General features: G+C 46.0%; 1 non-coding gene across 1 annotated transcript; it reads right to left on the reverse strand.

Moving 5' to 3' along the window:
- Window positions 1–1,288: 1,288 nt before the first annotated feature.
- Window positions 1,289–1,395, reverse strand: LOC141644625 (small nucleolar RNA R71). Its single transcript, XR_012544237.1, has one exon. It is a non-coding gene; the product is annotated as a small nucleolar RNA R71 (small nucleolar RNA).
- Window positions 1,396–18,621: the final 17,226 nt, after the last annotated feature.

Genomic DNA, 18,621 nt, shown 5'->3' on the forward strand with positions numbered 1-18,621 from the left:
TTGGTTGAGACCGAAAGGGAGAACCGGGGTAGAACACCTCTAATCTAGCGTTTGAAATCGACCCTCGAGAGAGGGAGTGGGATGACCCGGGAATTGGCGGGGCTTAATGACCTTAGCAAATATTGGACTACCTTGGGAATAATGCATGTTTTTGGGGTAGTCGGGTATTGAGTTAGGGATTCCGACCTTCGAACCCGAGAGGGGGGTTGGTGGGTAGCACTAGTGTCCTATTTCGAACCCGAGAGGGGGGTCTTAGGCGAATTAGAGTCGTCACCTCCTCACCTAACTACCCTTGTGATTAGCCTAGAGATTCGATTGTGTGGAATTACGAATTTTTTGGGGAGAACCGAGTCTTAGGCTTTTAAATTATTTGATTTCCATCTATTTATTTTATCTTGCTCCTTCTCTTAGTTTGTTTTTATTTAGTCGTTTTACCTTGTTGTTGGTAGTTTTAGTATAACCTTCATCCCTTATTGTTGACTTAGCTAAACGATAGGATTAGAACAATTAGTAATCTTCTCAACTCCTTGTGGGATCGACCCTTAATAGTGTACAACGATAAAATCGTGCACTTGCGAGGTATAGCTTGATACCATCAAGTTTTTGGCGCCGTTGCCGGGGAGTTCGGCTAGATATTAATTGTTTTCATTCTTGTTTAGACTAAGTCTTTTGTTACTAATCTCTCTCTTGAGTGTGTAGGACTTCTTGCATGAGAAGAAGAAATCGAAGAGGTCAACCAATTAGACCGATTGACCACGAGATCGAAGCAACCGCGAGAAGACTAAATTCACTCCGTAGAAGAGGGCTTATAGAAACACCGATTCCTCAAGAAAATCCAGTAATTGAGAACCTTCAAGAAGGACCACGGGTCTTTGAAACTTTCGAAAATCCTTTTGCAACACCGGAAACGGAAGTAACAATGGCCGCGGTCCCTATGAGAGATAACTTGGCTCCGAAAAAGGTGGTGAATCCGAGTATTGTGAAGCCACCTATTCAAGCCAACAATTTTGATGTGAAAGCCACCTTGCTACAACTTGTCCAAGGGAATCAATTCGGAGGGGGAGCCACCGAAAACCCCAACGAGCATCTCAACGAGTTCTTGGATAGTTGTGACATGTTCAAGGCCAATGGAGTGACGGAGGATGCCGTACGCCTTAGGCTTTTCCCTTACTCTTTGAGGGGAAGTGCCAAGGAATGGCTTAAAAGTTGTGAACCCGACTCTCTTCGGACTTGGGATGATGTCTCTAAGGCTTTTCTCAACAAGTATTTCCCACCCCAACGAACCGCAAGAATCAAGAGTGAGCTCCAAGGGTTCACCCAACAAGAAGATGAGACCCTTTATGAAGCATGGGAGAGGTACAAGGGCCTCCAAAGGCTATGTCCTCACCACGGTATTGGAGATGATGAGCTCATCAACAATTTCTATGAAGGGTTAAACAATGATATGAAGATGAACCTTGATTCCGGCTCGGGGAAGGGAGCTTTGGATAAGATAGATCACAAGACGGCGAAAGAGCTTATTGAAGAAATGGCTTCTCGTACCTTTCATTGGAACAATGATAGGCACAAGAGAAAGGGGAAGTCAACGGTCGAATCGGCCAACAATGTGGAAGTGAAAGAGATGATAGAAGAGCTTAAGCAACAAGTAGCCTTGATGAGCTCAAGCAAGACATCTAGCAATTTTTCTATGAGGAACCAAGTCTATAGTTGTGAGCTTTGTGGAGACCAAGGACACCCACCCAATGAGTGTCCTTTGGTGGTTGGAGATGGCAATTGTATGGAGCAAGTGAACGGGATATGGGAGTCTAGTCCGGCCAAGCAAGCGTTTAACAACAACCAATATCACCCCGGATTGAGAGCCCACCCAAACTTCTCTTATGGCTCTCAAAATGTCCAAAACCCAACCTTCCAACAAAAGTCACAACAACCAAACTTCCAAACTCAAAAACAAAACACAACATTCAATCAAGGTCCACCGGGTTTCCAAGGAAGAACCTTCCAACCTAGACAACAATTTCAATCACTTAACCCACCAACCACCCAACCATTCCAACAAAATTTCCAACCGTTCCAACAACCCACCCAACCAAAGTCAAACATGGAACTCATGATGGAGCAAATGATGAATCATCAAACACAATTCATCAACCATACCACCCAAAAACAAGAAGAGACAACCACATCCATCAACCAACTTAGAACCCAAATGCAAGCCTCTCAACGGATGACGGACAACCAAATCTCCCAATTGGCTACTCAAATGAGCCAACTTCAAGCCTCCCAAGGGAAATTCCCGGGTAAAACCGAGGAAAATCCGAAAACCATGAATGCTATTCACTTGAGGAGTGGTAGAGATTTGGAAGACCGGGAATTTGTCAAGAAAAGGAAGAGTATTAGACCGGGTAATGTCATTGAACCTCAAATTATGGTTGAACCTCCTAAGGTAATTGAAGAAAAGGAGGGAAAAGATGAGCTTGTGGAAATTGTTGTGGAAACTCCAAAAGTGATTGATGAACCAACAAGGGTGGTTGAAGAGCCTCAACAACAAGTGGTAAGAACTTATGTACCACCGGTTCCCTTTCCACAAAGGTTGGCAAGAGCCAAACTTGAACAAAAGTATGGGAAGTTCATGGACATGATGAAGGGTATCAACATTACCATGCCTTTCATTGATGCCGTAAAGGAGATTCCAAGCTATGGCAAGTTCTTGAAGGAGCTTATCTCAAACAAAAACTCTTTGAGCCCAACAACTACGGTGAGCTTATCCAAGGAGTGTAGTGCAATTCTCATGAATGAAGCTCCTCAAAAGCTTGAAGACCCGGGGAGTTTTTACATACCTTGTAAGATTGGGACCGTGCACATTGAGAGGGCTTTGTGTGATTTGGGGGCAAGCATTAGTCTTATGCCCCTCAAAATTTTCAAGAAGTTGAAGGGTTATGAGCTTTCACCAACAAGGGTTTCTCTCCAACTTGCGGATAGGTCGGTAAGATACCCTATTGGTCTTGTGGAGGATGTCCCACTCAAGGTGGGGAAACTTGCATTTCCATGTGATTTCTATGTAATGGACATCCCCGAAGACTCAAATATTCCCATCATATTGGGGCGCCCTTGCCTTGCTACGGGAGGTGCCATGATTGATGTGAAGAATGGGAAGCTTTCTTTGCAAGTGGGTGAAGATAAGGTTGAATTCTCCTTGAGCAAGGCTATGAAAGAGCCTTCGGAAGAAAAGTCTTGTTATATGATTGATGTGGTAGAAGAATGGGTTGATATGAAGAAATTTGATGAAGACAAGGGTTTGCAAGGGTTCCTTGAGGGCAAGGTAAAGGATTGCAAGGCGCACCGGGAGTATGCTTTAGCTATGGAAGCAACAATTGAAGAAGAACCGGACAAAGAATTTGAAAGCTTGAGAAGAGATGATAAGAAAGAGGAGAGATCCACGCCTCCTCAAGTGGAGTTGAAACCGCTTCCCTCTACTCTTAAACATGCTTTCCTTGGCCCTAATGATACTTACCCTATTATTGTCAATAGTGCACTCAATGACACCGAACTTCAAAAACTACTTGATGTTGTAAGAAAGTACAAGGATGTCATTGGGTACTCGATTGATGATATTAAGGGGATTAGCCCTTCTTTTTGCACCCATCGCATTCACTTGGAGGATGAGAGTGCATCTTCCATAGAGCCTCAACGCCGCCTTAACCCCGCTATGAAAGAAGTGGTTAGGAAGGAGGTGTTGAAGCTCTATGATGCAAGCATAATTTACCCTATCTCCGATAGTGCATGGGTGAGCCCGGTGCATGTTGTGCCAAAGAAGGGCGGGGTCACGGTAGTCACCAATGATAAGAATGAACTAATTCCAACAAGGGTCACAACCGGGTGGAGAATGTGTATAGACTATAGGCGCCTCAACAAGGCAACTAGGAAAGACCATTTCCCCCTCCCTTTCCTTGACCAAATGTTGGAAAGACTTGCCCAACATTCTCATTTTTGCTACCTTGATGAGTTTTCGGGGTTTTTCCAAATCCCGATTCACCCTAATGACCAAGAAAAGACCACATTCACGTGCCCATTCGGCACTTTTGCTTATAGGCGCATGCCCTTTGGGCTTTGCAATGCGCCGGCCACGTTTCAAAGATGCATGCTAGCTATATTTTCCGAATATGTTGAGAATATCATGGAGGTGTTTATGGACGACTTCTCGGTCGTAGGCACCTCATTTGATGGTTGTCTAGCTAATTTGGGGAAAGTCTTGAAAAGATGTCAAGAGAGTGGTCTAGTCTTGAATTGGGAGAAATGTCACTTCATGGTGACATCCGGGGTAGTTTTGGGTCATGTAGTGTCAAGTAAGGGCTTGGAAGTTGATCAAGCCAAGATTGAGGTGATCAAGACTCTACCCCCTCCCACTAATGTTAAAGGAATTAGGAGTTTTCTTGGGCATGCCGGTTTTTACAGGAGATTCATTAAGGATTTTTCTTTGATTGCCCGTCCTTTAACTTTGTTGCTTGGAAAAGATGTGCCGTTTGAATTTACTAATGAGTGTTTGGATGCATTCAATAGGTTGAAGGAAGCTCTCATCACCGCTCCAATCATGCAACCTCCTACTTGGGGAGAGCCCTTTGAGTTGATGTGCGATGCTAGTGATGTAGCGGTGGGAGCGGTGCTTGGACAAAGGAAGAATGGTAAACTTCATGCCATATATTATGCAAGCAAGACCTTGGATGAAGCTCAATCACACTACACCACCACCGAGAAGGAGCTTTTGGCGGTCATATATGCCATGAACAAGTTTCGTTCTTATTTGGTGGGCTCTAAGGTAATTGTACACACCGATCACACGGCATTGAGGCACTTGCTAATCAAGAAGGAATCAAAACCACGCTTGATTCGGTGGATACTTTTGCTACAAGAGTTTGATATTGAAATTAGAGACAAGAAGGGTGTGGAAAATGTGGTAGCCGATCATCTTTCTCGGCTACTCCATGTCAAGGGGAAGGATGGATTGCCAATTGACGATTCCTTGCCGGATGATCAACTATTCGCACTTGCTTTGATGGATGTCCCTTGGTACGCGGACTATGTAAATTATTTGGTATCCGGGGTCATCCCGCACGGTTATGACTCCCATAAGAGAAAGAAATTCTTCCATGACCTTAAGCAATATTTTTGGGAAGAACCGTGCCTCTACAAAGCTTGTGCCGACGGGATAATTAGAAGATGCATCCCCAATGAAGAAGTCCAACCGATAATCTCTCATTGCCATGACATGCCGAGTGGAGGGCATGGTAGTTCACGAAAAACCGCCGCGAGGGTGCTCCAATGTGGATTCTTTTGGCCTTCCCTATTTCACGATGTGGCCACCTACGTCAAGAAGTGTGATAAGTGTCAAAGAAGTGGTAACATTTCAAAGAGGCATGAAATGCCAATGAACTACATACTTGAGGTGGAGTTATTCGATGTATGGGGCATTGACTATCAAGGCCCTTTTCCCTCATCAAATGGGAATGAGTATATTCTTGTTGCGGTGGACTACGTGAGCAAATGGGGTGAAGCAATTCCAACAAAGACTTGTGACGCAAAATCAGTGACCAAACTAATGGAGACAATCATATTCCCACGGTTTGGAGTTCCACGAATTGTGATAAGTGACCGTGGAACTCATTTCCGGGAGAGGACTCTTGATGCCTTACTCAAGAAGCATGGGGTGCAACATAGGCGGAGCCTTGCCTATCACCCACAAGCAAACGGCCAAGCCGAAATCTCTAACCGTGAAATCAAGATGATCCTTGAAAAGACCGTGAGTCGGTCAAGGAAAGATTGGTCTACCAAGCTTAATGATGCATTGTGGGCTTACCGGACCGCTTTCAAAACACCAATCGGAACTTCACCATTCCGGTTGGTGTATGGGAAACCTTGCCATTTGCCGGTTGAGTTGGAGCACAAGGCACATTGGGCCATCCGACTACTTAACTTTGACTTGAAGAGCGCCGGAGAGAAGCGGCTACTTGACCTCAATGAGCTTGAAGAATTTAGACTAGAGGCTTATGAGAGCTCTAGGTTGTACAAGGAAAAGACCAAGCGATTCCATGACAAAGCTATTATAAGGAGGGAATTCAAGGAGGGGGACTTGGTTCTCCTCTTTAACTCAAGGTTCAAGCTATTTTCGGGAAAACTAAAGTCAAAGTGGTCGGGGCCTTTCACCGTGGTCCGAGCTTTCCCCTATGGGTCGGTTGAGGTATCCGATGGAGACCAAACATTCAAGGTAAATGGACAACGGCTAAAGCACTACATTGCCGGAACCCCTATCATCAAGAGTGTGAGCTCCATTGCTACCTACCTTCAAAATTATTGATTGTCATTCATAACTCCGTCGAGCCTACGACATAAAACAAGGGCGCTTCATGGGAGGCAACCCATGCATCTTTGTATATAATTTGCATTCTAGACGATTAGTGAGAGATTTGGAGTCGTATTTTGTCTATTTGGATTGGTGACGGAGGTCACTTTTGAAGAACACAAGTTTTTATTTTCGTTGACCCGAAATCCCGGCATCATGCGTCGGAGTAGTTGCGGAAAACAAGAATCCCGGGTCAATGAAAAAGCTCAAAGTTGAGTTGAAGAGAAATTGAGCAAATTTGAAGAACACAACGAAAAATAGCTGTGTGTTGTGTTTTGCCGGTGGACCGGCAGCCGGTTGGTCCACCGGCAGCGAGACCAAACCAAAATTTTGAAAATTGAAGTAAGGGTGTGTTTTGCCGGTAGGCCGGCAGCCGGCTCACCGGCATAGCACACCTGTCAAGATGAAAAAGCAGAAGGATTGATGATTGAGAGTGTGTTTTGCCGGTAGGCCGGCAGCCGGCTCACCGGCATAACACACCTGATGACTTAGAAAAGAATTGAAGAATTGATGAAGAGGAGTGTTTTGCCGGCAGGCCGGCAACCGGCCCACCAGTGAAACACTCATGTATTGAAGCCAGGAAGTTGGATTTTTGAGTGAGGAGTGTGCTTTGCCGGTAGGTCGGCAACCGGCTCACCGGCATAGCACACCTGGTATTTGGAAAAATAATTTGAGGGGAGTGATTTGCCGGTGGACCGGCAGCCGGTTGGTCCACCGGCAGCGCGGCCAAAATTTCTGAAGGAGAATTTCGAATTTAGAAAATAGGGGAGTGCGTTTTACCGGCAGACCGGCTGCCGGTTCGCCAACCGGCAAAACGCACACGCAGACCACAAATTTAACCCGTGAAACCCCCCCTTTTCCAATTCATTTCTTCATTTCTCCTTCATCTTTCCTCCTTATTTTTCCCCCTTTTCAACCCTAACTCCATTAAAACTCAATCAAACTCCCTCAAACCTTCACCAATCTACTCCAATCGTCAAGATGTCGGGAAGAAGAACAAGGGCCGACATAGCAAGGGACCAAGAGGCATTGATTGCTCGGGCCGCAACCGATACTTACCCCGATCCGGACTTTCCCACTGTCGAGTTTACCACACCTACGCAGAAGGGTAAGTTTATTCTCTTTAAAAATCGCCCCCTCACCCCTACTAAATTTCTTCATCATCCGTCTTTGTGTACCCTTGGTATTGCTGGGGAGACGGAAGCTTTGTTTACGGGGTGTGGTATGAGGGGCATATTTTCCATGCATGAATACACTTACCCCCGGATTACATGGGAATTTTTGAGTAGTCTTAAGATTACCAAGCACCGGCAAACGGGGATGGTGGCCACTCTTAGTTTTAGACTTATGAACCGGGAACACAACATCACTTTGGGTAGGTTGGCTCAAATTTTTGGGCTGGAAAATGCGACATCGCACACCCCGCCCATTGACTTTCACTATTCCCGTGTATGGAAGGCGATTTCGGGCCTTGATGATCAACCTGGGGTAAAAAGGCCCGCGATGAGTTGCCACAATCCCGCCATTCGGGTGTGGCATAGATGTATGGGGTGCACCGTTCTTGCGGTAGATGAGCCATGGGTGTTTAGGACCCACGAGCTTGAAATTTTGGGGTCCTACTTGTTCACGAAACCCACCCCCTTCCGAATTAATGTGGCTCACTACCTAGCCCTTAATCTATCCAAGATTGCTAGTTCTCCGGGGCATAAAACCCCGATACATGTGGGTGGCATGATCACCCGAATTGCCCGCAACATGGACCGTCCGGTTGACCTTTCTACGATGAATTGGATACCCGGGGACACTCACTTGACAAAGCACTACTTAACTACAAAGCTTGAGTGGCTCAAAGAGAACCCCAATGACGGCCTTGAATATTGGCAAATCAATCACAAAAACTCCATCCGGCTTCCAAATGTTACCGCGGTAAAAATTGAAAAGGACAAGGAGTTCTATCTCCTTGATATTGAAGAAGAGCCTCCCACCGACCAACCTCCTCCCACTATTCCACGGGTTTATTCTAGGGACCGTAGACGCGACACTCCCTCCTCCCTACGATACGCCGCACCTCAAACTCATCAACCTCCACCGTGGCATTTTCAACAAGGTGAGGCGTCCTCCTCGACCCCTCCTCCCTTGCCTCCTTCCCTCACCGAGTGGATGGAGAGGATGGACATTGCCACGGCGAAAGCCGCTAGTGAGAGGGACATTTTGGGGAGAAAGTTGGACCGGATATACTATGATCAAGCTACCGGTACTTATCCCATCTACGATGATTTTTGCCGGCGGGAGTACGTGGGCTATGAGGACCCTCACCCCTCTTATTTCACTTGGCCTGATGGGAACTACACGAGAGAGGATGGGAGTATAGCCCATGGAGGTCTTAACCTCCAACCGGATTACTTTGCGGCCCCCATTTTTCCCCCTAGGCCCGAGCAACGGCCGGAGGGACATGATGCCCAATGGTTGGGGGTCCGGCCTTATTTTGCTAGTGATGCGGGCGCGTCGGGTTCCGGTGGTGGTTTCACGGGAGGAGATAGTGGCGTGATGAATATGAGTGGTGATTTCACGGGTGGTTTTCCGGGTGTCGGCGGTAGTGGAGGTAATTTCACCTTCAACCCCGATGATTTAATCCAAGGCTCCGATTTAAACACCGGAGATGATATCAATGATGAAGATTTTGATGATGAGATGGGGTCTTAGTCCCCGAATCGATGGCTTTCTATCCTCCCAATCAATCCAAATGACAAGTATGATTTCTCCCTTTTATCCAAATTTCTCATTCATGTTTAAATTTTTCGCATGCATTTAGTTGATAAATCATTTAGTTGCATCATATAGGATTGCATTAGATTTCAATTTAGTAATATATTGTCACATTTAGTAATTGCATTCACTTAGCATAATTTGCATTGTCATTTCAATTTAGCATATTGAATAGAGCATGCATTGCATTTTCAAAATAAAAACCAACTAAAAATTGAAAAAATGACCAAAAAACCAAAAACATGTTAATTTATTTCTCTAATATGCCCTCCCATGTCTATAAATAAGTGTGGGGAGGGCCTAAAAAAAAAACAAAAACATGTCTTTTAATTTGTACTCCCTCCACACATTTATTTCCATTTGGAAGTAATGTATATAAATAAGTGTGGGGAGGGAGTTCTCATATCAAAAACCCAAAAATATGTCTTTTTAATTTTTCAAAACCAAAATCACAAAAATATGTTATTTTCCCTTTGAAAAATCAAAAATCAAAAAAATATGTTCATTTCTTTTCCTTCACTCCCTATGCTTTTGTCCATTGAGGACAATGTACATCTCAAGTGTGGGGAGGGAAATATCCACTCTTGTGCATATTTGTTTATATTTGTAAATGTTTATAAATTAGAGAAAATGCCTAAAAATCGAAAAATTTCTGAAAAATTCAAAAAAATTGCATTGTATATATATGTTTTGTCTAACCTTTTGGCTTGGCACATTGACCTCTTGAGGCAAAAAGGAGCTAGAAGACCGCTTGGTATAATCCTTCCTATCCCTTGCTCCTTTTACTATTCTTTCTTTTTGGTATCTTTGATATTTTGAAGGAGAATGGGAATTTTGTTGCTTTGGGTGTCTCCTTGGGAGACCGTTTGGAATTTTGGTGTTGATGTGCTGCTAGGTTTAGCCAATTTGTTGCACGTTTCATTTCATGTTTGTTTGAATTTCCGCATGCATTTGTTCACATGTAAATACTTGTTGCATTTCTTTCTTTTGCATTGAGTTTGTAAATAAGCTTTTAAGGAAGAACATGGTCAAAGGAAGGGAACCAAGTACCCCCATGATGAACTAATGTGCCCAATTGTGCCTTTCCCCTCCTCGTGACTCGCACCCGTGGCCTCTTAGTTAGCCGAGGAAGGAGGGCTTGACCAATGAGTTTAGACCGACCTTGTGAGACCTAGGGCCGTAGACTAGACCTTTGGCTCGACTTAGCTACTCAAAGGTAAGGGTAGAGCCTCCTAGGGTGGGTACATTCATACCCCGCCCTCATTTAGGTTCGAGAGTAGGTCTCCTCGCGAGGCGTGTCACATCACTACGCATAAGTGTGTCGCATCGTCCTTAGACCATGAAATTGCATTACATTTTTGTGCATATGATATGAAGCAAAAATCAGTTTTTATGAGCCTCACATAGCCAAATAGCCTTATTTTCTCCCCTACATTGCTTCCCTTTTTGATTCACCCCTTTGAGCTTAGCCTTTTCATTTGGCAAACCCACCTAAATAGCTACATTCCCATAACCACCCTTCCCTAATCAAGAATTGGTCGGTTTTTGTAGTTGTGTTGTAGGAGGTGATTTGGGGCATATATGATGGATAGTACCCATATCCATTTGGGTCGGAATTTGGTATAATTTGGCATTGTAAATAAATAAGAGGTCCTAAAAAGAAATGAAAAACAAAATAGAAAAGTAAAAAAGTTATGAAAAATCAAAAAATGAGTTGTGTTGTATATATTTGTTTGTTGTCGAAAAAAAAAAAAAAAAAAAAAAAAAAAAAAAAAAAAAAAAAGGCAAGCAACACCCCTACTCATCATTTAAAGGGGTAGAAAAAGCCGTTGCTAAATAAAAAGGGGCAAATTGATGTTTTTCCAAAATGAGTCGGGTTTACACAATTTTTGCATAACTTGGGAAACCGAGTCGTTGTTACGGTGTAGACGTTACCATTTGTTGAAATAAAAGGAGTTTTATCAAATTTTTCCTACTTGAGTTGGGTTTATGCAATTTTTGCATGGTTTTGGTCATCAATGCTATGTTAGGGCATAGACGTGTCTCATGTGTTACAATAAGAGAGGGGACGTGATGTGTCGACGATTCTTGATTTGAACCCCACATGTCCAAACGGTGCTTGCACCAATCCCGTTTCGACCTTCTCCTTAGCCCCATTGTAACCCTTGCTTCATGTTTTGTGCATTTTTTTTCCCTTTGTTTGCATTTCATTGGACATAGGACGGTGTTACACATTAGATTGCGGGCACGTTTTCGCTAGTCGAGTTAGTTGAGTGATTTTGGTTACTTTTTGTCTCAAAAATCACCTTGTTCTTTCATTGAGTGACGAGTGAAAACCGTGAGGATGTCGTTGCCTTGGTCTCCTTAGTCATGGGTCCTTTGGTTGAATCTTGTGTCGGTCTTGTAATTCTCGGCGGACTTGCCCTTTCTTCCCTTTCCCCGCTCTTGAATTTGTTTCTTGAGCATTGGTCACACAAGGGTTGCTTTTGTCACATTTAGGGGGTTGGCACCTCAATTGGCACTCCGAGACAGTACTCCGACCGAGACCATGTTTTGTTGTTTGAAAAATCCGACCACTTAGATGAGGAAAGTGGGTCATTTTGTTAGATGCATTCTACTTGTTGATCACGTGCTTTCATGATGAATGTGTCAAAAGTCTTGTAGCAAGACCCGACTTGCCTTGCAATAGGGCACTCTCCCCTCATGGGTGTCAAATTGTGAGTTGAAGGGGCGTTGAGTGCGCTAATACTCGATCGGCTTAAGTAGTAGTTTAGTTGAGTGATGCTCATATTGTGCATTCACTGTCCATATCTATCATAATAATGCTTTGTACATTTGGTTTAGGGACTTACTCGGGGACGAGTAAGGTTTAAGTGTGGGGAGGTTTGATATACGATTAATTTACCTCTAATTCCCTCTTTCTTTTATGCATACCGACTCTTATCGAGTCGGTTTCGGGTGTTTTTCCTTGCATATTGTGCCCAATACCCGTACTTGTTACCGTGTGTGTCCTTTTGTAGGAAACGACCTAAGTATGGAGAAACTGGGGCAAGAAAGGCACCCCATTGCCTTTACATGAAGAAGAGGGGAATAAATGGTGAAGAGTGTGTTTTTTGACGTGAGACCGTGCAGCCCGGTCCCGCCACCGCAAAACACACCCCAGAGAATCACTTAAGATTTTGAAGAAAAGCTGAGGAATGTGCTTTGCCGGCAGGCCGGCAACCGGTCCACCGGTAAAGCACAGCAAATGGAATTAATTGAAGATTTTGGTGAAAAACAAGCTTGGCCTCGCTGCCGGTAGGAGCACCGGCAGCCGGTCAACCGGCATTACGCACCATGAAGAAGAAGAAGAAGTCCTGAGGAGTGTGTTATGCCGGCAGGCCGGCAACCGGCCCACCGGCAAAACACAGATGCCAGCTATTTTTTAAACTTTGCACGGTTTTGCCGGTAGGCAGACCGGCTGCCGGTGCACCGGCATTACGCAACAGACGCGAATTTGGGCTTTTCTTCCTCTTTTCTTCCTAATCTTGTAAAAGCCTATAAATACCCCCTCTTAAACCCTTTTTAATTAACAACCCTAGATCCAGAATTTTTACCCTTTCAAGCTTTAAACTTTCTCAATCTTTTTGTTAATCTTTCCTTAATTAAAGTAGTTCTTCAATCAATTAGTGATTGAATTTGGGTTTGTAAGAAGATTGAAGGATTTCCTTCTTTATTATTTCTATCCAAATTCCTCTTTCACTATTTTGTTGGTATTAATTCTCTCCCTATTTTCATTTGTTTACATTTTGTTCTTCTTTTATGTTTGTTTGATTGTTTATGTTAAGATTGTTGGTGTTGTTTGTTTGTTGTTGTTAATTTCATCATTGTTCATCTTTTCATTGTTGATCTTTCCTTTGTTTCTCTTTCTTTTGTTCATCCTTGGGTAGTTGTCCTCAAAGACTTAATCTTTGAAGTGATTTGGTTAAAGATTGTGTCTTTAGGTTTAATCACTCTCATTATTAGATTAAATCATCTTACCTTACACCCATTGTAGATTGTTGCATGTTTAGTAGTGAATTTCATCTTCTCACCATGTTTATGACCAAAGTTTCCATCTTTATTGTTTATTTTGCAATTAGGACCATGACTAGTGAGTAGTCTTCCACTAGGGCTCGGTTTGACCCAACATGAGTAATTTCATTAGTTGAATTTCATAAAGGCTAATTATTTGGGGAAATTGGTGAGGGTAGTTTAGAGGATTGACTTGGTTTATGGGTTGACTTTTGGGTAGTGTTGACTTACGACCCTTGACCACCAACGAGAGTTGGTTAGGTTGTGATTTGGATACCCATGATTTGACCCTATTGTTGACCTTGGTTGAGACCGAAAGGGAGAACCGGGGTAGAACACCTCTAATCTAGCGTTTGAAATCGACCCTCGAGAGAGGGAGTGGGATGACCCGGGAATTGGCGGGGCTTAATGACCTTAGCAAATATTGGACTACCTTGGGAATAATGCATGTTTTTGGGGTAGTCGGGTATTGAGTTAGGGATTCCGACCTTCGAACCCGAGAGGGGGGTTGGTGGGTAGCACTAGTGTCCTATTTCGAACCCGAGAGGGGGGTCTTAGGCGAATTAGAGTCGTCACCTCCTCACCTAACTACCCTTGTGATTAGCCTAGAGATTCGATTGTGTGGAATTACGAATTGTTTGGGGAGAACCGAGTCTTAGGCTTTTAAATTATTTGATTTCCATCTATTTATTTTATCTTGCTCCTTCTCTTAGTTTGTTTTTATTTAGTCGTTTTACCTTGTTGTTGGTAGTTTTAGTATAACCTTCATCCCTTATTGTTGACTTAGCTAAACGATAGGATTAGAACAATTAGTAATCTTCTCAACTCCTTGTGGGATCGACCCTTAATAGTGTACAACGATAAAATCGTGCACTTGCGAGGTATAGCTTGATACCATCAGCCCACTTGATGAGCCTGCCGGATTGTTCGAATTTTTCCAAAGCTTTCTCTAACGGCTGATCGGTTAGGACCGTCACAGGGTGTGCGTCGAAGTAGGGTTTTAACTTCCTCGTGGCAACGACGACGGCGAAGGCTGCTTTTTCGATTAGTGGGTAATTTCTCTCGGCGGGCAACATCGTATGGCTGACAAAGTAGATTGGGTGTTGCTGTTTGTCTTCTTCCCTGATGATCACTGCACTGACCGTGGCCGAGGTAACTGCTATGTATAGGTATAGCGTCTCCCCCAAGATCGGCCGGACGAGTTGGGAGAGTCCGAAGATGAGCTTTCAGTTGTTTGAAAGCCGTGCTCTGCTCCTCCCCCCAGCTGAAGTCTTTATTCCCTTTCAACACTTTGAAGAATGGGGTGCTCTTGTCGGCTGACCGAGAGATGAAACGGGCGAGAGCCGCCATTCTTCCGGTCAGCATCATAACCTCTTTTCGATTCCTTGGCTCCGGTAGGTCTAGGATTGCTTGGATTTTGTCTGGATTTGCATCGATGCCTCTGGCACTGACAAGTACTCCGAGGAATTTTCCTGCCCGGACCCCGAAGTTGCATTTCATTGGGTTGAGCTTCATCTTGTATTTCCTTAGTGAACAAAATGTTTCGTGTAAATCGGCCAGTGCTGTTGTCGGACTTGCTTTTCACAATAGCATCGTCGACGTAGGCCTCAATGTTTCGCCCTTTTTGATTTTGGAACACTTTGTCCACCAGCCTTGTATACGTTGCGCCGGCGTTATTCAAACCGAACGGCATCATTTTGTACATGTATGTGCCGTTAGCGGTGATGAATGCGCATTTAGGCATGTCTTCCTCAGCCATGAAAACCTGGTGATATCCCGAGAAGGCGTCCAGCAGACTCAGCATGGTGTAGCCTGCCGTGGCGTCGATTAAGCTATCTATCCGAGGCAGAGGGTAACAATCTTTGGGGCATGCTTTATTAAGTTGGGTAAAGTCTACACATATTCTCCATGCCCCCGATGATTTTTTTACCATCACAACATTGGCTAACCACTCAGGGTAAGTGCAAGGCATAATAAAGCCCGCCGTAAGCAGTTTATCTACCTCGGCCTTGATGGCCTCATCTTTCTCGACTGAGGAGTTCCTCATCCTTTGCTTGACAGGGCGAGCGGTGGGGAGTACGTTCAGCTTGTGAATAATTACCTCCCGGCTCACACCTGGCATCTCGGCCGCTGAGTAGGCGAAGACGTCTTTGTTTTTCCTTAGTAGGTCCAGGAGTTCGGCTCTGAACTTTGGTTCCAGGTTGACACCGATGGTTATGGTGCGGCCTGGATCAATTTCCACCTCCTCGGTCTCTGCTCCTTCGACCATGCTGATGGTTCGGTCGCTCTCGGGCCTGGGAGTATGCTGTATCTGGAAGGATTTTAATTTTGAAGCGCCGGCTCTCACCCTCTCTAGATACCTTGTCGTCCTATAGTCCCGAGCCTTGTACTCTCCTTTGATCTGGTTGGTCACTAGGAGCGAATCATTTCACTACGACGTGCTCCGCCCGGCGGTTCCGGCTAGCTTGACTCCGGTTATTACTGCCTCGAACTTGCATTCGTTGTTTGAGGTTACGGAGGTAAGTTTTAAGGCGTGCTCAAACACGTCTCCGTTTGGGCTAAAAATAACGATGCTGGCTTTCGAGCTACCCGTCGTGGAAGGGCCGTTGGTGTGTATCTCCCATACGCCGGGTTCCTTCTCTTTCTTTGAGGCGAGCTTATGCGCTTCCCCCCGGTCCGAGACGTATATCAATGTCAAGGCCCGGATGGAAATTACGACGTCGGTCTCACTCAAAGTGACCCGGCCTATGAGCACGTTGTGGGCAGATGCGCCGTCGATGACTATAAATTCAGACATAACATTCCTGGCTGCAGTTCCCTCGCCGAACCTCACCGGCGGTCGACCGACCCTGGGGTACCAGGCCGACCCAGAAAAGGCGTACACGGGTTGGTGCAGGGGCTCAAATCTTCGACTCTCAGACCGAGGCTGAGAAAGCATTCTCTGTACATAATGTTTGTGTAGGCGCCTGTGTCAATGAGGCACCTCTTCACCAAGTGGTTGGCTATGTCTAGGTGGACCGTAAGTGGGTCGCTGTGAAGAGCGACGACTCCCTCGTAGTCCTTCTTCCCAATGGTCATATCGGGGACGTTGGAAGCGGGGGTGGCTGTGTTGGGCACAAAGTTGATGGTCTGGCATGGTTCATTCAGGTGCCGTTTGTGCCCATGAGCGGACCCACCATTCCCGTTGCCCTCGATGATAGCATGGATTACTCCTATCCGTTCGAAGACGGATTTGCTGTTTGACCCGCCGACATTCGGTTTCTGGCCTTTGGCAACATATTTGCCGAGGCTCCCCTTCCGGATCAGCTCTTCAATGGCGTCCTTCAGATGTCGGCAGTCGTTGGTTAAGTGTCCGGTGTGGCCGTGGTACTCGCAAAGATCGGCTCGTGTCACCGTCACTCCTCGGCCTAGGGGGCCTTTCCCACTTCTGGCCTTCGCTCTTGCTCAGAGCGAATACCTCGGCGGCCGACACGACTAGGGGGGTGTGATCGTTGTACCGTTTTTTGTAGTACGCTCCCGAACTCCCCCCGGCGCCCGTCGAGTCCTGTCTCCTGGCAGATTTGTCAGACCGTGGCCTATTGTTGTCACGGCGTCTTTCGTCGGACCGTGACCCGTTGTTGTCACGACGCCTTTCATCGGGGCTGTCCTCCCGACGGTTCTTCTTTTCTGAGTGCTCGGCCTCGTTGGGGCCTAACCACGTCTTGTGATAGTCTTCTACTTTGATGGCCTGTTCGGCCATTTTCCTGGCGGCATCCAACCCCAGGCCTCCGCACTTGATGAGCTCATTTTTTAAATCTCCCCTTGGGAGGCCCTTCATCAGCGCGAAGGCCGCCAGTTCGGGATTAATCTCTCGAATCTGTTGGACCTTTCCGTCGAACCTCTTCATGTAGTTTCGTAGAGACTCGCCCCCCTCCTGTTTGATAGTTAGGAGGTCCGATGTCTCCACGGCCCTTCTCTTGTTGCAAGAGTACTGGGCTAAAAAGGCGTCCCTTAGGTCGGCGTAGTAGTACACCGAGCCGTCGGGAAGCCCCTTGTACCAACTTTGAGCCATCCCATGCAACGTTGTTTGGAAAACTCGGCACCACACTTCATCGGGCTGCTCCCATACCGACATGTGAGACTCGAAAGCCTCAGCGTGGTCGGCTGGATCACCTTCCCCTTTGTATGATATGGGCGGCAACTTGAGCTTAGTTGGCACCTGGATTTCTAGGACATAGTCGCTGAGGGGCTGTCTGACCACGTGTCGAACGGCACGCGGCGATCGGCTCCTCTCCCCGTGGCGGGTAGGACTTCTTCCCTGACTCTGGCGAGTCGGGCTTCTTCTTCTCCGACTCTGATGGGTCGGACTTCTTTCATTTCTCCGGGGCAGGCCTCGTGCTGCTGCGGTGACGCTGTCCCCCCCGCGAGCGCGGTCAGGACTTGTGTCCACCACTTGCATTCTGGGCTCTTCCGGCGTTTTGACAGGTCCAACTTCTTCTAGCGCTCCATTCAAGTCTCTTGGAGTCACATTCTGGGCCCTGGTCTCCTGTGCGGGTTCCGCCGCTCTTGTCGGTGTGACAGTGTGAGCCGATGTACTACCAATGAGGTCTAGTAGTTGCTTTAGTAATGCCACGTCGACCACATGTCCCATGAGGGTGACTTGGTTGGCGGGCAGCGGCGCATCTGGTGTTATTGGCATCCCGAACTCCGGTTGGATCACTCCGCCGGTGGAGGGCTGCACGACTCCAGAATTGTTGAAGGTATCATCTGGGTGGAGGGGCTCGTCGGTTACGAACACCTCTTGCTGTTTCGACATCTTCTTGGCTTTTTGGGTGGGTTTTTGTGTGTTTATTTTTTTTTTGTTTTGGGAATGAATGTGACTAGCTTCTAGTGTCTTTCCCCACAGACGGCGCCAATTGTTCCGGAGTGTAATTCCAGAGCAAGTATAGTTACCACCCGTGGTTTGTTGAATGATGTCGTGAGTTGGATTCTCCCTTGGCCTTAATCGTTCCTCTCGGTCTCTCCTGCAACAATGAACGAACTGAGGGCTTGGCTTTGTGCCAAGCGTACTCACTCCGACGCTCAAGTCAGTAAACTTAGATGTATAAGTTGTATGCTAATTGGCTAGGAATATATTGTAGAGAGATAAAGAAGATTATACCAGATGAATAGTGTATTTAGGTTAAGTTGTGTATTTCTGGATTGGATCCTTTCCTCAATGAAGGTTGAGGAGTATTTATAGACTTCACCTTTTGTCACGTAGTGGCCAAGTGGCCAAGTGGCTAGCAGGTGGAAAGACTGATCTACCCCTCGGCCGAGGGACCTATGGCTGGCCGGCGGGCTCTGTTGACCCACCGCCGAGGGGTCTTGGATATGAGTACGCGGATATGTGCCCCGGCTGGCAGGTTGGCATGCCGGGACCAGCCGAC

The sequence above is a fragment of the Silene latifolia genome, chromosome 2 (genome assembly GCF_048544455.1).
Source record: "Silene latifolia isolate original U9 population chromosome 2, ASM4854445v1, whole genome shotgun sequence".
NCBI classification, from domain to species: domain Eukaryota; kingdom Viridiplantae; phylum Streptophyta; class Magnoliopsida; order Caryophyllales; family Caryophyllaceae; genus Silene; species Silene latifolia.